Raw genomic sequence first — 18283 nt, 5'->3', positions numbered from 1 at the left:
GGAGTCCAGAAAAAACTCCACGCTGCCTACCATCCTCAATCTTCTGGTAAGGTAAAGCAAGTCAACGGGCTCATCAAGGAGCAGCTCACCAAACTCTCCTTAAAACTCCAACAGCCATGAATCCCCTGCCTCCCTTAGCCCCTGCCAGACTGCGGGCACATACTCGGGTCCACCTGTCCTAAGTAAAAAGGTGTCCTAATGCCCCCCCCCCCCCGTTAGGAGTGTACTCCTACTGGCCCTCTATCTCTCAAACTTACCAAAACTTAACTCCTCTCAGTATGTCTGGAGATTCTTCCTTACTGAAAACTATACCAAAACACATCATATCTGTAACTCCTCCCCTTACTCTCACAACCGTCTTTTAGCCACCTCTAACTGCCCCACAACGGGGTGCTCACACTCCATCCAGCTTAACTTTTCTCATTTTCATAATTCCCTGGTCACCCTCCCCGTCATCTGCCTCCACTACAAACAGTCTAAAAGCTGTAAAACCTCTTCCTGGCACTCTTGTCTGGGCTGTGTCTGGTCCTCCTATACCCTGGATAAAACAACACCATACCCAAGCGGTAAAACCCGTTCCTCACCTTTAGCCAAAACTCCGCAACTAAACGCCCAGGGCACCCCTCTGGAAGCAACCCAATTCACCCTAACCATCTCTGACCCTTGGGACCAAAGATGGACCAGCCCCCAAAAGGCAGCACTCTATGACTTCCCAGGGCAATCGTACCCCTCCTCACACCTTTACATATGGCACACTTATGTGCTCACCTCTGTAAGCGCCTCTATACAAAAGCAGGAACAAGAGCTAACCACTCAACTCCAATCCCACAATACTCCCTTTTCCTGGATTGCCCTCCTCAGGGAGGGGTTAGCACTTGCTAACCAGTCCGGACTTACTAATTTAGCCTCCTGCCTTCTGTGTGCCACTCTTGGGCAGACTCCTCTCGTTGCGGTACCGGTTCCCTTTCCGCGTAATGCTCCGGAATCATCTAACCCCTTTACTCCCATTCCTAACGTACAACTCTATGCCTTACCTGAGTCTCAGCTCCCGGCCTGCTACTCCCTAGGCCACAACTATTCCTATTGTAACCACACCAAGCGGGTTTCAACCAGCCTAACCGCTCCAAGGGGCATCTTCTTCTGGTGTAATGGCACCCTAACAAAAACCCTGTCTTCCAGCCAGCCTCCAACCCTCTTATGCCTTCCAGTCACCCTAGTACCTCGACTCACTGTCTACTCTCCGGCCGAGTTCCTCCTACTACAGGTCCCACAGGCTCCGTCTCATCGCACCCGAAGGGCGGCCTTCCTCCCGGTGGCTGTAGGCCTGTCCCTTGCAGGCTCTGCGTTGGCCGCTGGATTGGGAGGAAGAGCATTGTTCCATTCTCACCAAGCTCTGGCTCGCCTTTCCTCACAACTTCAGGCAGCCATCGAGGACTCAGCGGCGTCTCTAGCATCTTCCCAACGACAGATCACCTCGGTCACCCAGGTAGCCCTACAAAATCGGAGGGCGCTGGATCTACTTACAGCGGAGCGTGGAGGAACCTGCATCTTCCTACAAGAGGAATGCTGCTACTATGTCAACGAATCTGGACTGGTAGAAACGCAAATCGAAAATCTCCAAAAAATCAAAACCAGCCTCCAGAATTACAAGTTTTCAACAGAGGCCTCCGCATGGTGGTCGTCTTCCATGTACACCCTTCTATCCCCACTACTTGGTCCCTTACTAATTATCTGTCTTCTTCTGCTCATTGCTCCTTGTTTTTTCCAGTTCCTCCAATGCCGGTTTCAAGAACTAACCCGAGTTACCATCAACCAAATGATGCTACAGCCAGTCTTCCCCCTCCCGGAGCCGAACTACAATAGCACCGCACCAGCGCCTGTTCCCCAGAACAACTACACCACTTCCCCACCAACCTCCCCAGAAAGCTACGCCCTTCTGCCCACTTCTCAGGCTCCCTAAAAATCAGATCCCTCCGCCGCCCACTTTCAGCAGGAAGTAGCCAGAATGACCTCGTCACCCTTTTCCTTTTTTAGGGAGTCGGGAATGTTAGGTAAAAGTAGCCCATCCCCATATCCGGGGCCCACATCCAGCAGGCCGCCTCTGGAGGTTGGTCTGCCCAGCAACAGGACTAGCCAATCGCTTTCCCGTGTCAGCCCGCCAAAACCCATACATGCCCCGACAGCAGCCCACCAAAACCTAGCCACAGGGCTCTTCCCTCTTCTTTGTTTAGCCTCCACCAATCATCTCCTCACTTTAGCCCGCCAAAGCTAACCCAACCCTTGCACACCACGATATTCCCACTACGCCCATGTCCAACCTCCACCAATCACTCCACGACACCCCACCTACGCGGGCCCCCTCCCTATAAAAACCCTCTCCGGCAGCTGCTGGGTGCAGCTCTTCCCTCTCCCGCTCGAGTTGCCTGCAGATCCCAATAAACCTGGACTCGGCTTAACAACTCCTCGCTCTCATTTGCTTTGGGAAGGGTCTCTGCGGGTCGCACATAGGTAAAGAGACTATGGAATCAGAATTTTCAAGGAAAAGCCCTGGCAATTTGTACATGTGACATGGGTCCAAGGTCATTATTCCCCTTATATTGGGGAATTTAGAGGAGAGAGTTCTGGCCTAATCAGCCTTTCCATTATCTCCTTCCTCCTCATCAGCTCGACCTAATTTTAGCTACTCTCTGTACTTCCCATGGTGTTTTACCACACTGGTCTTTTTAGGATTCTTATAACATGCCAAATATCTTCCGAACTCAGCACCTTTGCACTTGCTGTTCTCCATGCCTGGAATATTCTTTGCATGACTTGCACCATCAGTTTATTCAGGACAATATTTAGTTTATTTGGTTTAATTTGGTTTATTCAGGACTGATAAATATTCGGGGTTGTGCTTAAAAGACCGTCCAAGAGGGATTTCGTGCTCCCATCATTGTCAATCCTCTACCTTTTTTCATAACATTTAGAACTACCTGGAATTAGATAATCCTTTTTTTTTTTTGTCTGTCTGGATTGCTATGTGAAAGTAGTAATAGCTAACACTTGACACCTGCCAGATACTATTAAAAGTGTTTTGCATATAATAATTGTTTTAATATTTACACCAACTCCAATGTTGTAATTTTTTCATGTCCATTTTGTATACATGGAAAACTGAGGCGCATGGAGATTAAGTAACTAGCCCAAGGTCATACCACCAGTAAGTAGTGCAGCTTTGGCAATCTGGCTCCTGAATCTACCTCTTGTTACATGACTTGAAAATAAAGAGGTTTGTCTATTTTCTTTACTGTTGTATCTCCAGGGCTTAGAACAGTGCTAGGCACATAATAAGTGTTTCATAATAGTTAAATGTCGAATCAACAGGGCTTGTACTAGTCTTTTAGGGCTGCTATAACAAAATACTGTTTTTTAAAATACATCAGGCTGGGTGTCTTACACATCAGAAATTTATTTTCTCACAGTTCTGGAGATCAGAAATTCAAGATCAAAGTGTCTGCTGGTTTGGTCTCTCTTGAGGCCTCTCTTCTTAGTTTACAGATGGCTACCTTCTCTCTGTGTCTTCACATGGCCTTATCTCTGTGTGTGTCTGTGTCCTAATCTTGTCATTTCATCAAGATACCACAGTCCTTTTGGAAAAGGGCTCTACCCTTACTTAAGGCTTCATTTAACCTTAATCACCTCTTTAAAATCCCTATCTTCAATTACACTCACATTAGGCATTAAGATTTCAACATATGAGTTTGCGGAGAGGTATATAATTCAGTCCATAACAGGCTGAAGCTCAGTTCCTAAAGAATCGGGATACCAAGATCAGAGTCACTGCCTAAGACCAGATATGCCAGGGAAGAGAGAAATTCATGTGCCATGTACTCTATTGGTTTTCAAAGTCTGTGTGTGTGTGTGTGCGTGTGTGTGTTTGTGTGTGTGTGTGTGTGTGTGAAAGAGAGAGAGAGAGAGAGAGAGAGAGAGAGAGAGAGAGACTGAATCCCTTTCTCAAAAGAAATCTTCCATCTTTTATGGAAGCCTATTATAGCGAGCATGGAAACAGGGATTCACTCACTGTTGGGACCTGAGGTGGAAGCCTGAGTGGACCCCAAGCATTCACTGGGGACCCACAGACCCTGGAGGTCTCTTGACCAAAGCCCAGCACCTCACTTTACAGAAAAGACTTTTGAGTCTGTAAAGGAGCTAGAACACTCTGCACATTCCTCATGTCTAGCAACAGGGTAGATCTCAGCTTATAGAGAAAGCCAGAATGTCTAGTTCAGCATTCATGGACTCCAGCAGGAAGCCTGAAAGCTTTGGCAGCAGGAACAAGGCCAGGCCTTAAACCAAGAGAGTTTAAGTTTAAGGTGGCCATCACAACTATGCCAGATATAGTTGAGGAGGCTCAACCCCACCTCAGTCAGAATAATGTCCAGGCTGCTGCTGCCTTTGTATTATTGGCAACTAATCATTTTTAATGAGAGGTTTAGGCTATTTGAATGAGAAAAAATCCTGCAGTTAAAGTTCTCTGATTGTATAGATCTATATTGCCTTCCTTCTAAAGCACTGGGACTGTTGAAAACCCTATAAATCACTCCCGAGTGCCTCAATTCAAATATTATTTCAATATGCAAATTACAGTCATAAAGCATAATGAAGCACATTTGAATATCAAGTACAAAAGTAACCATATAAATATGAAATAGGAATGAATGAATGTGGTCAATGTTTTATTTTATAAATGCAATTTGCCTCCTGAATACTTTAAAGAGCCTCTGACCAATATTTGTGTGTCTATGTGTGTGTGTAATTTTGTCTTGTTCTCCATATTTCTCCATACTATCTTATTTTTAGGTAGGCTGTCTGGCTTGACCACTCCTTGCCTCAAGAACTTTTACAGGTTTGAAGTCAGATGTATGCCCTGGACTACCTTCCTACGAAAGGACTATGAGGATGGAAGAACTCAGGGAAATGGCTGCAAGTGTCATGTAGAAGAGATGCCCTACTGAAGAAGAGTAAGGGCCTCAAGTAACAGAGCTATAGCCCTGAAGGGCCCATGGGGACTGAGACAATATTTTTGCTAGGAAAAACTAGCTTCATGACCTGGAGTTCTCAATGCTTTGGTGTTTAAGCCCCTGGGGTTTTTGTATAATCACTGGTGTGGTAGAGTCCCCAACGATGACTATATTTAGACAGTCTACCATTCCAAAAGTATAGGACCTCAGGAGTAGAGTTAAGATGGTTTAAACAGACTGTCAAAGAAATATTCTCTCTGTATAATATATATAGAATAATAAAATTTCCCTATAACATATAACACATAGAATAATATTTCTACATATAGAATAATATATATAGAATAATATTTCTATATAATATAAATGTAGAAATATTATATATATATATATATATATATATATATATATATATATATATATATATTTGACTATCTGACTTTAACCCAAACCTGTGTCCAGCCCAGAACATGAATGGGAATGAAGGCCTCATCTTTGTCAAATGCATTGCTTCTGCTCTTCTCTTTTTTTCCTTCTTTTTAACAGTTGTGTCCCATCATATCTTTTAAATTACGTAGATAATACAAGAGTACATTTTTGTTAAGTAAAATTCTTAAATTTCAATTGCTTCAGTCAAGATCCAGTTCAAGATTTCTATTTTGTAGGAAGTCTTTCCCATCCTTATTTCTGTCTAATGACTTAACTCTGTCTTATTAGAACATCAGATATTAGTTTGTTTCTCATAAGCAGGACTCATTATTGATTATTTAAAAAATATTCTAGAATTTCGTTTACATACATTTTATCTGAGTAGATTACCATCTTCTCAGGAGAAAGGGTTATATAAGGGCCTTTATTTCTTTGATAAAACTCATGCTCAATTCAATAACTCAAAGCATTTGCAGAGTGCTAACTTCTATGCAAAACTATGTATCAGGGATTTTAAATTAATGAGCAAATTAATTGCTTTTGGAAGGTGAAGTTCTGACCAGATTTAGAAGAGAAGAATCTCAAAGACATAAGCACCAAAGCTGCATAGCCTTCACTGACCTTGTAGTCACTCCCTTTGCACTTGGATATGAAACACTGTATGGTTCTCAGCTTAGGAAAGCTACTCATTCCTGCCCTGTTCTCTGTCTTTTTCTATTTGTCTGAAACCAAGTCTCTGTACATTGTTAAAAACAGCCCTATCCATTAAGAAATGTATCTTCACTATTTATTTTAGTGTATTGTTTGGGTCAGTCTCTCTAGTATAGATTTTCTCAAAATGGGGCAGTCCTCCTGGGTGCTTGATAGAATGCAGATTCCTTGGCACTAGACCTTCCAAATAATATTTGTGATGGGCCTGAAAATCTGTATCCTAACATATCTACCCCAAGTGGTTCTAAAGCACAGCAGTATCTGAGAACGGTATCTCTAGTACCTCTGTGGCCACTGTGGTGAATGCCATCTTGGCTCTCAGTGTCTTCACTTCATCTCCTCTTCCTAAATCACACAGAGAAGACTGTCTTCTCTTTCTGAATGACTTTCTCTAGATTTAAGAGTCAGTTCTTACTCAGATGCAAAGCAGATCTGCCTAACAAAAACTGAACTCAGTAGCCAAGCCAGCTGATCATTTATATAACTGCTTCTATTGTCCAATTTTTGGCAATTCTCCACTAATTTCAGAAACTCGATATCTTCAGGGGCATGGTCTTCCATAAACTTTCATAATTTGAGCTATATCACAATACTTTAAATGAACATTAGTAGTGATGTAGGCAACAATTCCACCAATGGAAAAGGAAGTTATGTGTACATTCAAAGTGATGTACACACATAGAAGCTGTTTCCCACATACTCAAAGTATTAAACCTGTGTATCAATTCCAGTGGTATTTATGTCATAATTATGTCACATTTTGAGTGGATTATGGTGCTCTTTATTGCTCTGAAAAAGACAAAGCATATAACATCTGGTGGTAGTTGTGCTGAGGACCAGAAAGCTTTAAATTAGATATATTATAGTTGACATGTTCTATGAGAAATGCAAGAGTATATTTTGACATGTAAGCATAAAATTCAGGGAAGGACCAGGGCTGGAAATACAACATTGGTAGTCATCAGCCCAGATGTTGGCTAATTTAAAATTCCTGGGAAGAGAATGTGGATAGAGAAGAAAGAGAAACCAAAAGCTTAACAAACATTTTTTTGGAAAATACACTCAAATGCACTAGTTATCTAGGAAATATAAATCAAAACAAGAATGAGATCATCCAATGGACAGGTAGACTCAGAAAAGTGAAAAATGTCAAGTTTTGGTGGGGATGTGGCATCAAAGAGCCCTCATGTACTGTTGTTGGCAAGTGAATACTGGAGCAGCCATTCTAGAGGGCAACCTGGTAGTACTCCCTCAAATTAAATATACTCCATGACCTAGCAATTCAGTTCCTAGGACTGTAGCTCAAAGGAATATTCACATGGGCCAAATAGGGGACACAAACAAGGATGTTCATGGAAATGTTGACAATCACAAGGTGGTGGTAAGTTGGAGATAATTTGTGCATCTACAACTGAAGGACAGAATGGGCAGGATGTGGTGTGAGTGCTATGCAATGCTCAGTAATGGACCAAAGGCATCTAACTACTGCTTGGTAAAAACAGCCTGCCACATATTATGCAAGTTAAAATATATGTCTACGGGTAACTATGTGAAATGATGGATATGCTAATCAACTTGATTGTGGTAATCATTTCACAATGTATACATATATAAGATATGTTGTACACTGTAAATATATAGAATTTTTTGTCAATTATACCTCAATGAAACTGGAGAAAAACATGCATACGAAATGACTCTCTGTTTTATAAAAACACTACAAACAAAAGGATACACATTGACTATATGAGAATGGTTATCCATGAGGCCAAAGGGAAATGGGATTGGGAGTTGGTGATGAGTGGGAACAAATTCGTAAATAAAGCAAGAGAAGGGCCTTGTGCAGTCCAATTATAAGGGCCATGATTTGAGAACAAATAAAAACCAATACACCTGAGGTCCAAGTCAAAAGGAAAGAGATGAGAAAAGCAGGTAGTAGACTGAAAAGAACCAGCATTTAGAGGTTAGGTGAGGTGAACACCTGAGTCCACCAGGTAGGCTTTGTGTGCACCATGACCTCAGAATAGATGCAAGGTATATTCACATATTTGTTTTCTGCTTGACCTCAGAGATTCTCTCTTCTTGTTGTCAGGAACTTCAATCCATCCCCACCTCAGCAAAGGTTTTGTAAGTTTTAACACTGGACATATATAACACATAATTAAGAATAGCTATTTCTGATTTGTTTCAGGAGATACTTTCCTTCAACAATTTAGGAATAAAAGGGGCTACAAAAATATATTGTTTCTCAGTTTTTTTTAGATATGAAATGGCTATCATTTGGTTTTCATCAACTTGTGCCTGATCTATATTGTCAGCCTCCTGATTTCCTTGCCTGAGAGCTCTCCTTCAGTCCTCCCTTTATGTTGCCACAATGATGTTTATAAACATAAAAATGGGATCGAGTTATTTTCCTCATTAAGTGTTGCATGACTCACCAGTGTCTTCAGAAATATATCCCCTGCCAGGAGCAAGGCAGCATGATGTTGGAAGAAGCTCAGGGGCTTGGGGGTTAGACAAACAGTTTGAAAATTAACTATCTATATGATCTTAAACAAGTTACTCCACCCCTGAGTTTAGTTTCTATATCTGTAAAATGTGAACAATAATTATCACCTTACAGGAGAGTGGTTCTCATGATTTAGTATGTATTAGAGTTACCTGGAAAACTTGTCAAAACACAGAGTGCCGAGACCCACCCCTAGAGCTTCTGATTCTTTAGGCCTGGGGTGGACTTAAGAATCTGCATTTCTAACAAGTTTCCAGGTGCTGCTGATGCTACTGGCCACTTGACTACACTATAGAACCATTATTACAGGGTATTGTGAGGATGAGAGATTATGCATATCGAGTACCTGAAAGTTGCTATTGTTTTTTTCATGTCCCTCCAACCACTTGGTCTCTACTTCTCCAGTTTCATAGCCCACTACCAGCCTGCACACATCCTGTGTGCCAACCACAGCAAACCACTCACTGTTTCTGGAAGCTCCAATGTCATTTTGCCCTTGGGGACCTATGCCTGTACTTGTCTTTCTCCCAAGAAGTTCCCGGCCCCTCCTCCCACTACACCACCACCACACTTTGGAAGAATTTCCTCCTCTTCAGGACCTAGGAAGTTTCTGTAAATCAAATGCCCAGGAAGTTTCTGTACATCTTGTTCAGTTGAAATTAATTGGTCATTCCTACAACACTGCACCCATCTATTTATTTATTCATTAGGTAAATGTTTATTGAGTATATGCTAGGCTATGTTTTGGCTGCTGGAAATGCAATGTTGAACAATACCAGATATTATCCATGTTTTAAAGGAACTTAAAGTCTTTGAGGAGAAAAGAATTGTTACTCAAATAAATATAAATGAATGTAAAATTACAATACTGACAAGCAACAAAAGAGGAAAGAGCAGGATGCTTTGAGCACTTTTAACAGAGAAGGATTTATAGAGGATTAAAATTCCTCTTTTTCTATATGAATTGTTTTACTCTGTAAGGTTAGAATGCAAGAACAATACAAAAATCACTTGGGTTTCCATAGCGCCTTTTATAGTGAACTTATATTTCAACCCACTATGGAGATAATTTCATTAATTTTCATAATAGCAAAATATGCAGTCTCACAGCTAACATATTGAGTACATACTAAGTTCATGCAAATATTCTAGCTAGTATCAGGGGCTGTCAAAATAAATAAGATGTGGCTCCTACTCTCAAATTGCTAATACTCCAGTGGGAAAGGTTATATTGCACAGAAGTCTCAAACCCAAAGCACAAGAAAAAAGTATAGGTAAAGGCATAATCATCTAGTTCTCTCCTCCGCCGCCAGAATGCAGATAGTGACACTTTCTCTCTTGTGTACCAGTGTTGCCCAGGATCAAGACCAGTGCCTCGTGTATGATGGACATGCAATATCTGTTAGGTGAATGAATACATCCCCACACTCAATGTGCCTGTTCAGGCTTCCATCATAACTACACTGCTACAACCTGACCTTCCTGACTTTAGGCATGCCACCTTCAAGTCATCCCCCTTACCACAGCAAAAACAACAACAAAAAAAAACAACAACAAAAACCACCACTGTGCAACTTGCAGGTCTTCTAACTCCTATTTAAAACCTGCCGGTACTCCCTCTGCTATTGGGAAAAGTCCATTATGTCTTATGTGGGCTATAAGGCCCTTCGTGATCTGGGTCTGGTGTATAGCTTCTGCTTTGGCTGCTGTCCAGCAGCACCCCCCCACCAATGTGGTCCAGCCAGAGTGTGATACTTGTGGTTACTTGAATGTGCCAAACTCCTTTTCCTCCGGAAACTTCATCCCCTCACTTCCGTTCCCACTGCCCGCTGTTGATGAATATAAGCTAAAAGTTAAATTTCCCAACTTTGAGATAAACCTGCCAATGACTTCTTTATATCCCTTCTTATATCCTCAGCTTTCTATCTGAGGGTAGGAGGATGAAGTTAATTATTAATGATGATTAACAATTGAGATAGAATGCTAATGGTTTTACAGAACCCCAGACAGACACTTGTATCTCCTGACCTAACAGCCCTATTTTCTAATTAATTTTGGGTGAATATGTGATTGTTGGATGAGTGAACACAGCAGCTTTCACAGGAAATCAGGTTAAGTAATAGTGGCCTGTCTTTAAAAACAAGCTCCCCTATTTTGTTAATCAATGAGGGACTAAGAGTGTTATTGCTTGTGACTCTGCTAGGAACAGATCGTATCTGCACATTTTCGTTTTCCTAATTTACAAATTGAAAATTAATATGTCCTTATCAACAGTGCTTAAGGACTCTGGATGGGTCTGCCCCATAGATACAAAGCATAGTAAAGAAAGGCAAACTGGAGGCCATAGCCCAATCACATGGCTGCTCCTCAAGGGAAGCCTCCAGTCTCTTAGGAATGTCTGCATCCTCTCCGGCCATGCTGTTGACTGCTAACACCTGGACTTTCAGTGCCATCAGAAGAGACTTCATTAAAATATTTTGGCACTTCTGCTTTTAGTAAAACCAGAAAGCCATGAAGCATGCAAACAGAGCATGAAAATGAAACATACCCTGAGGATGGTTATGAAACTTTTTCAGACCTAAGAAAAGTTTTACTTCAGTCTGCATTTTGGTTTTGGTGGGACTCCATGATTTCCTTCACTTAAAGCTATAGATCCATGCCTATTTTCTAACTAGCTCTTTCTTGGTTACATGGCTAATTGTCTTCCACAGAGCCAACGTAGGCAATTCTAACGAGGTCAGGCAGTGGAAATGTCCAGGCACAGATAGACCTCTGGTGCCCATTGCCCATTGAAAAAAGTCAAAATGTGAAGGCTGATTTGTAGATTTCTGAGCAAATGGTCACTGAGCTGAAACACCCTGGGAGACCGTGACTATATCCTATGAGGATCCTCAGGCACAAATCAGTTGTTCTATAATATAGTTGTATGCTTAGCTTCTCCATAAGCATGTGACTATCTGTAAGGTGAGAATTCTGATCAATCTTCTCTTTCAGTCTCCCTTTATTCCCTCCCCCATCCTTCTCCTGAACATGTGTACAGCTTCTGACACAGTGCCTTACAGGACTTCAGAAAATTTCTTGAATCAATAAATGGCTTATATTCATGTTTGTGGAACTAAGCTATGCTAACCTCTCACCACAGTTCAACCCATGTTAGTTGAATGCCCTAGACAACTTTCTGACATCTCACCCTTCTGGGGGGTTAATACTGAATTTCTAGAAGACTTCCCAAAGCACAACTCTGAATCCAACAGAGTAGGGAGGTTTATAAATAGCAAACTTACGCCTTTTTCTGATAAAAGTTGCTTTTCATTCAATTAGTGAAAAAAAATCAGTGTTCTCTTTTTCTTACTTTCTTTTAATGATAAAAATATGGCCATCATGTTATCCTTTTATATGTATATTGCTTATTAAATATCCTGATTGTTATTTTTCTGCTTCCTGTCATATCTGAATCCTATTTATGAAGTCAATTCATCTAAAAGGAAATCACCCCTGCCATTTCTCAGTTCCTGCCTGTCTCTCAGGCGATATATGAGTTTTTGGATACATTCAAGTAAGACCTGAAAGTATAGAATGTTCCAGGGTTGTAAATAATGCTAGAAAACCATTCTGCCACAGTCCATGGGGACAAGTAAAAGAAGCCCTGGACACTGCCGTTCTGCTAAGCTACTGGCAGTTGAAATGCACACAACCTTCTGTTCTCTCTGTTTCTAAGAAAGGAGTTATAAACATGAAAGGGCAAACCAAAACATTTGGATGCTTAGATGACTGTATCTCTAATGAGAACCCATGCTGTCTAAAAGTAGGCTAGGAACTGGTTAAATGAAGAGGTCCCAGAGATTCCCATTCAAGAACCCTGGAAGGACAGCATGAGTAATTTTAATCTTAACTATTTATTGTTGCTGTGGATACCAAAGGCCGTTAGTAAAAACTAACACAACAGATTCCTAAATCATAAAGTTGAGAAATTGTTGGCTCAGGCCTGAGCTGATGGTTTCTATTCTGACTAGATCCCTTTCAAGTGAAAATCATTTGTCATATTTCAGCTTTCCATTTTCTCTAGCCAAAAACCTTGGAGTGATCCTTGAAGCCTTTCATATTCCAAATCCAAACCATTAGAAAACCTTATGGGCTTTACCCTCCAAATTATGTGTAGAATCTGACCATTTCTAAACAACTCCACTGCTAACTACTCCAGTTTAAACCACAATTTATTCTCACCTAGATAATAAATAGCCTCTTTCTTTGATTGTGGGTTTATATTTTTTATCAAAATTGAAAATTAATTGGCTGTTTATCAAACAGGTTTTCTTCCCTCCTTTTCTTCTTTTTTGAAGACTTCAATTACTCATGTATTAGGGCACTTGAAGCTGTCCCACAGCTCACTGACACTATTTTATTGGTTTATTTTTTAATTCTTTTGTCTCTGTGTTTTACTTTGGATACTTTCTATTTATATATATAACAAATTTATTACTTTTTCTCATGCAATGTCTAATCTGCTGTTAATCAAAAATCCAGTTTATATTTTATTTTAGTCATCATCATTTTCATCTATAAAATTTCAATTTGAATCTTTTTGTATTTTCCATCTTTACTATATTCAGTCGTTACTCTAGCTTTTTGAGCATATGGAATATAGTTTTGATATTTTTACCTATAATTTTATCATCTGTGTTAATTCTGGATCAGTTTCAATTGATCGAAATTTCTCTTTAGTATAGGTGGTATTTTTCTCCTTTGCATGTCTGATAATTTTTGATGAAATGCCAGATTTTGACTTTTTTTGTTTGTTTGTAGGGTATTGTACATTTTTATTTTCCTGTGGATGTTCTTGAGTTTTATACTGAGACATAATTGCGTTATAACTTTTGGGGGGACTAAATTTGTGGCCACTAACCTTCATGGTACCCATAACTTTGCTACTAGACAACTTATGTTTCTGTGGAGTTTGGTACTTAGAAACAAATGTCTACACACTACCTCATGAGGTCTCCTTTGATATTCATATATAGTGCTCCTCTGTCACTTTTCACATCTTGAGTTGGGAAGACTTTATACTGCTATTGACACTACAGTAAGTCCTCACTTAATGCCATTGATAGGTTCTTGGAAACTGTAACTTTAAGCATAATGACGTATAGCAGGTTTTCAAGTAATATAATTTCCTTCAACACTGTTTCCTTATAATGTGGATTTTAAAAAATTGGTTTGTTATATGTAATTTCACTTGAAGTCAGTTTCCAAGAACTTATTGCCAATATTAAGTAAGAACTTGCTACAGTTGCCTCATCTCATTTCCATCTTTGTCTCTCCCTCACCTTGTTACACCGATTCACACCCCAGGCCTACTGTCCTTGCAATTGTTTGGAGCCCTGGCCTATAATTGTTAATGAGAATGGCTAAGGGCCTGTCTAGATTTAAACTCTATGATACTGTACATGTAGACATCTGATAGCCCCTAATGGTCCAATAATATTAGAAGTCTCCTTTTCAATTAGAAAATTTAAGGCATCATTAAACAAACAAACAAACAAAAAACTTGATGTGGACATGTTAATAAAAAGAAGATCATTATAAGCAGGATTTTCCAAATTTCTAGTGAAAATCTATTTTGCTTGCTTCTGATGCATCTATAATATAGCATAATCAGTATTTTTAGTATGAATTACAACTGAAATACATGTCATTTTCAAGTAGATGCAGATCATGTTTGTTAAGGGAGAAATAAATGATGACAAATGGAATTGGACCATAGCATTTCCTGAATCCAGACTATTGAAATCTGCTCTAAAGTGTTAAGAATTAGGTGGTACAAATGTATTCCCTTTTGAAAAGCTTTTGTTGCATAATTTCTATACAGGGGAGAAAAGAAGGATAGATGACAGCTAATATATTTTTGTAAATGAAAACAGCATTTAGAGTCTGCCTGAGGAGAAATTGTCTATGAAGATCATATTTCTGAATAAAAACAGGATTTTCTTTGTGATTTAATTCAATGAGCAATTATGGCAAAACATCATTAACTCAAATATACTCATTTTCAAAATGTGATCTTTTGGACACAGTGGACAGACGGTTACTTCTGTCTAGAAAATTTCTTCTTCCTTTTTAGAAGATAATTCTTATCACTGCCATTTGTTTGGCCATTACCCATAACTTTGTCTTATTAGGACCCATCTTTCTTTGTCCTGTTTTGCTTATCATCATCCCAGCTACCCACACTTTCATGAAGTTCATTTGTGGCTCATGTTCTGATCCTGATCTCACAAAGCATCAACCCCATGACCTAACTGGGTAATGATCTTTTACCTGTGTATAGCACTTCTCGCTTTATAAAGACTTTTATTTTTATATTTCATTTAATCTTCATAAGAGGTCATTTTTCTCCCATTTTACAGATGTGAATATTCAGGTTCAATGTAGCAGTCATTAATACTGCTCGCCACATGTTTCTACTTCTCCCCTCCTATACAGATGCTAAGATGACACTTCCTGGCTTCTTTATGGTTTTGTGGAGCCAGATGACTGATACCAATGAGTGGTTAGTGGCAGTGGCATGTACCACTTCTGGGCAGACAAATTAATTGTCAATATCATACCCTCCAGAACTCTCCTTTCTATTTGCCACAGAGACTGACAATTGCTATAGCAGCTGCTAAGTGACTACAATGGGCATGGAATGTGAGCTTTGCTGGTATTTTCAAAAATGTCCTTGAGCTAAAAGAGTTAATTTTCTGCACCACCGTTTGTCCAAGTCACTAACTACCAAGATGCACTGCGAATCTGCAAGAATAAATTGTATGCAAAATTTTCTACAATTATTTTACCAGAAAAACAACAACAACTATCATTTCTTGTGTAAAAACTTGGAGGGTTAGCACTGTGCAGAACACACTTTGGGAAGCCTTGTACCCTTTTTCTGCTTCTCTTCATGCATGCTCCTTCATCCTCCTCGGGTTAAGGGCCTTGGTTAGAGATGTAGTTAGGGAAGTTTGGTGGAGGTCTAGAGGGAAATTAGAATTAGATTGAAGATCTCTTACCAGCAATATCAGCATAAGCTAGGCAGGAGGTAGTGGCCATTAAGAGTATCTAAAGAAACAAGCCCAAGGCCAGCTGTGGGTCCAAGCCCAGTGTAAATAGTGAAGAGGAAAAAAAAAAAAGGCAGTCGCCTAGAGAAAGGGACAGTCAAATGAGCCTCCAAAGGACATGGATGGTGGAGTAATCCATAGATGAGCCAGACTGCTGAGCAGGAAGTGAACACGAGAAAGGCAGAGATACAGCCTTACTAACAGCTACTGTAACAATTATTAAATCTTACAGAGAACTCACCAACTGCTAGGTAATTTGGTTAGCACTCTTTACATTTTCCTCACTTAATCCTGTAGGCATTATTAGTATCCCTACTTCATAGGTGAGGGGCTTGCATAGTGTTATACAAACATTAAGAAAGCAAGTTGGGATTTGCATCCATATCCCCTCAATTTCAAACACCAGGTTTTTAGCTACTATTCTCTACTGCCTCTCTATAGCTCATGAGGCCTACCTCTTAAGAAATATTTCTGTGAGTAGCTTCAACACTAGAAAGAGCAAGAGCAAAGAAAAATCCCTTTGGTTCCAGAAAATCTCCTGGAAAAGAGGAAGGCTTATCAAGCCCTCAAAGCCACCCAGGCAAAGCAGGCACTTTTGGCAAAGAAGGGGCAGAGGAAAGGAAAAGGGCTCAGGTTTGAGTGACTGGAATCATTCCTATATGATTCTTGGTGGCAGAAATGTGACAAGCTGTGTCTCAGATGACTAGAAGTGAAACCTCACGCCTTGAAATTGCCAGATAAGCATTCCTTGGCCTTTGTTGTACACATCAAAAGGATCAACGATGTGAGTTTACTGGTGAAGAGAACCATTGCAAGACTTCGGCTAAAGTAAATTTTTAGTGGTGTCTTTATAAAAGTCACTTCCTAGAACCTAAAAATGCTGCATCTTGTGGAACCTTATGTGACCTGGGGATTTCCAATTCTGAAGTCTGGCCTGGAAATCATTTTGAAACGTGGACAAGCCAAGGTCAAGAATAAGACCATCCCTCTGACAGACAACACTGTGATTGAGGTGCACCTGGGGAAGTTTGGTGTCATTTGCTTGGAAGACCTCATTCATGAAATTGCCTTCCCAGGGACGCATTTCCAGGAGATCTCATGGTTCTTGCACCCTTTCCACCTCTCAGTGGCCCATCATGCTACCAAAAATGGAATGGGCTTCCTCAAGGAGATGGGCACACCTGGCTAGTGGGGTGAATGTGTCAATCAGCTCATCCACCAGCTGAACTAGACCTAGGTGCCAAACTACAGTACAATGTTATCAATGAAGTGGAAGCATGTGATTTTGGTGATTGGGTATTTTTGTCAAGTATATTCAGAGAAGAATATTTACTGCTTTATCTTCAAAAACTGGAAAAGAAGATTCAAAGAAAAGACAGTAGCTCATGTTCATGACAAACACCACTTATCACAGTCCAGCTCCAAGGAGAACTTCCCAACATTTTCTACATTGGCCGCTGCCCACCTGAAATCAGCACATTCCATGGAGTAAGGAGACCTGCTTTGTTGCCTCTTCTATCCTAGGGTTTAATGTTGGTATATGAGTAACTCTAGCATTTGTATAACGCTTCCTAAGACTACTGCAGCAGTCGACCAAGTCCAGGGACATAATTGAATCTGGAGATTCCTGGGGCCTTGTTTTGGAAAAGACTTGAAATACACATAGGAATAAAGACCCCAAAATAAATGTTCACTTGTCTCTTCAAAAAAAAAAATACTTTCTGCTACATTGACTTTTCTCTTTACTAGCCTAATTAGTGAGATTTGAGTGTATTACCAATGAAGAATCTAGAACAGTAGACCTGTGGGATATAATTTTAGGGGACTTCCATGTTTGTATAACCAAGTATTCCAGTTATTTTCTCAAAAGTCAATCTCATAGATAAATCATCTTCCAAAATGGTCTTAGTCAGTAAACAAAAGACTTTCAAAACATCTTAATAACTAAAATCACTTTCTAATATAAGGCAACACCATTTTTTTTTTTTTATTGCATTTTAGGTTTTGGGGTAAATGTGATGAACATGCAAGATTGTTGCATAGGTACACACATGGCAGTGTGCTTTGCTGCCTTCCGTCCCCTCACCTGTATCTGTCATTTCTCCCCATGCTATCTCTTCCCACCTCCCCACCCCCCGCCCCTCCCCCATTTCCCCCCAACGGACCCCAGTGTGTAGTGCTCCCCTCCCTGTGTCCATGTGTTCTCATTGTTCAACACCCGCCTATGAGCGAGAATATACGGTGTTTGATTTTCTGCTCTTGTGTCAGTTTGCTGAGAATGATGGTTTCCAGGTTCATCCATGTCCCTATAAAGGACGTGAACTCATCGTTTTTGATGGCTGCATAATATTCCATGGTGTATATGTACCACATTTTCCCTATCCAGTCTATCATCATTGGGCATTTGGGTTGGTTCCAGGTCTTTGCTATTGTAAACAGTGCTGCAATGAACATTCGTGTGCACGTGTCCTTGTAGTAGAATGATTTATAATCCTTTGGATATATACCCAGTAATGGGATTGCTGGGTCAAATGGGA

At 40.3% G+C, this 18283-nt stretch overlaps 1 pseudogene; it reads left to right on the top strand.

Annotated features, from left to right (window-relative positions):
- The first annotated feature begins 974 nt into the window (after nt 1-974).
- On the top strand, nt 975-16977 carry LOC141582719 (large ribosomal subunit protein uL30-like 1 pseudogene; annotated as a pseudogene).
- Nucleotides 16978-18283: the final 1306 nt, after the last annotated feature.

This window comes from Saimiri boliviensis, chromosome X, assembly GCF_048565385.1.
Source record: "Saimiri boliviensis isolate mSaiBol1 chromosome X, mSaiBol1.pri, whole genome shotgun sequence".
NCBI lineage: Eukaryota > Metazoa > Chordata > Mammalia > Primates > Cebidae > Saimiri > Saimiri boliviensis.
The sequence above is the reverse complement of the archived record's forward strand: the minus strand, read 5'-3'. Positions and strand labels throughout refer to the sequence as shown.